A 2254-nucleotide genomic window follows, 5' to 3' on the forward strand; every position below is an offset into this window, starting at 1 on the left:
GATTAGACAGCATGATTATTGCACAGGTGTGCCTTAGGCTGGCCACAATAAAAGGCCACTCTGAAACATGCATTTTTGCTTTATTGGGGGGGTCTGGGGGGGGTCCGAAAACCAGTCAGTATCTGGTGTGAGGGTTAGGATTAGGATTAGGGTTAGGGTTAGGGTAATGTTGTGAATCGAGTGGCCTGTGTTCATCGTCCATAACATACGCCTGCCCATACCATAACCCCACCACCACCATGGGCCACTCGATTTGTGGCCAGCCTAAGGCACACCTGTGCAATAATCATGCTATCTAATCAGCATCTTGATATGCCACACCTGTGAGGTGGGATGGATTATCTCGGCAAAGGAGAAATGCTCACTATCACAGATTTTTTCAGATTTGTGAACAATATTTGAGAGAAATGGTTATGTTGTGTATGTAGAAAATGTTTTAGATCTTTGAGTTCATCTCATGAAAAATGGGAGCAAAAACAAAAGTGTTGCGTTTATATTTTTGTTCAGTGTACTTATGTGGAGAGCACTAGTTCCTCACTGACAGGTCGGCCTGCATCTTTCACAAGGCCTTATGGGCTTCTTTAAAGTAGGGTCCTTTGCTGTTGTTACTTTGCTGCACTAATGCAATCAGCCAGTTAAAGGCCTGCGTTCCTTTGACTCTTAGCGTTCTGCAAAGGTATATGTAGACTCCCCCCTGCATACTGCTCTGTCAGCACGAGTGGTAGCAGCTTTGGGCTAGTGGTTTGAAGAATATAATAGATTTGTTTCTGTTAAGGAAACTTTCATCAGATTTAAAACCACTGGTGATATATATTTTGTATTTCACAGTTTGATTATGTGTGGTGATTGTCGAGTGTTGGATTCCAACATGAGGCATTTGAACACCGGACTACAACTTTGAGGCCTTTCTCAATCAGTGTCATTTCTCTGTCTCCCCATCTGCACTGAAAAGACTGAATCACTGATCTGGCCTCAAACCTTGTGTACATCTGTGATTTTCTTGGTTTTACACCAAAGACATAAAGTGAATACATACAGTAATCTTATTCATGAATTATTTATGATGAATTCTCAGACAAAAACAGTGCATCTAAACTGAGATAACAACTAAAGTGGCTTTGAGTGCCTTGCTCTTTGGAATAGTATTGCAGTCATTTTGCTTTTATATGTGGATTATGCTTCCTGGGAAACAGCCATAACCTGAAAGTACAGCAGCATATTCTGGATGCACTACATGTTGATGGCATACAGTAAGTGATGTATTCAGGGAACTATGGATGTTTATGGTGCTTTACAGTCTGAAGTGGGCTGCAGTGGTAATGGAACTTTTAGAACAAGCAAAAATAATGAAACTAAAAACGAGGTTGATAATGATGAGGGCTTACAGCTCAGTCAAAATATAACATGTAAAGAATATAACATCATTTATTTTCTAAAGTTCTTACCTGGGATTAAAAGTCATCAAAGTTGGAACAGGTCCTATACATTCTAAAGGTTTGTTGTCGCTCTGTGGTAAAGAGAAACTACATTCTGCCTCTCCAAGTTTTGACTGGTTTGGACTCAAGCAGTTATCAAACGCTACCTGCTGAGAGGTCAGCCGGGGTAGGAATTTTGCCTGAATCTAGGCATATATCATATAGAACCTTAAAGGGTACAGTCTCTCCCCTGCTTTCCTTAATCCATTACAATTCTGTCTGACTTTCATCATGTTAATGACTTTTACATATATTACTACCTCGTAGTACTCATGCACAATGATGATCTATATTTCATGACGATATTTCAAATGTTTGATCATATGCAACTTCTATAAAACACAATTACAATTACTTTAAATATGTATTTCAAACATCAGAAGTAAAGACACACATACAGTACACAACATATTAGGGCTGTACCCGAATATCCGAATATTCGTTGGTTGGAGTACTATTCGGGTTTCAATTTCGTTATTCGGATATTATATCCGAATAACGAAATTGAAACCCGAATAGTACTCCAACCAACGAATATTCGGATATTCGGGTACAGCCCTAATATGTTGTGTACTGTATGTGTGTCNCTGCTCTGGCAGAGGCGCGCCAGATGGCTACGGAGAGACCAGGCTTGGTGAAATTCTTACCTGGCTGGATTTTGAATTTCCTCTCAGTGTGTTATCCACTGCCTGCTAGCCTCAGGCAAGCTAGCTCCCTGCCTCCCAATTCCCAATATGACACCACACACCTCGGTGTGTTCCGTTTGGAGTCAACCCTTG

Source organism: Notothenia coriiceps, unplaced genomic scaffold, assembly GCF_000735185.1.
Source record: "Notothenia coriiceps isolate Sejong01 unplaced genomic scaffold, NC01 NC01_scaffold00002071, whole genome shotgun sequence".
Classification (NCBI taxonomy): Eukaryota; Metazoa; Chordata; class Actinopteri; order Perciformes; family Nototheniidae; genus Notothenia; species Notothenia coriiceps.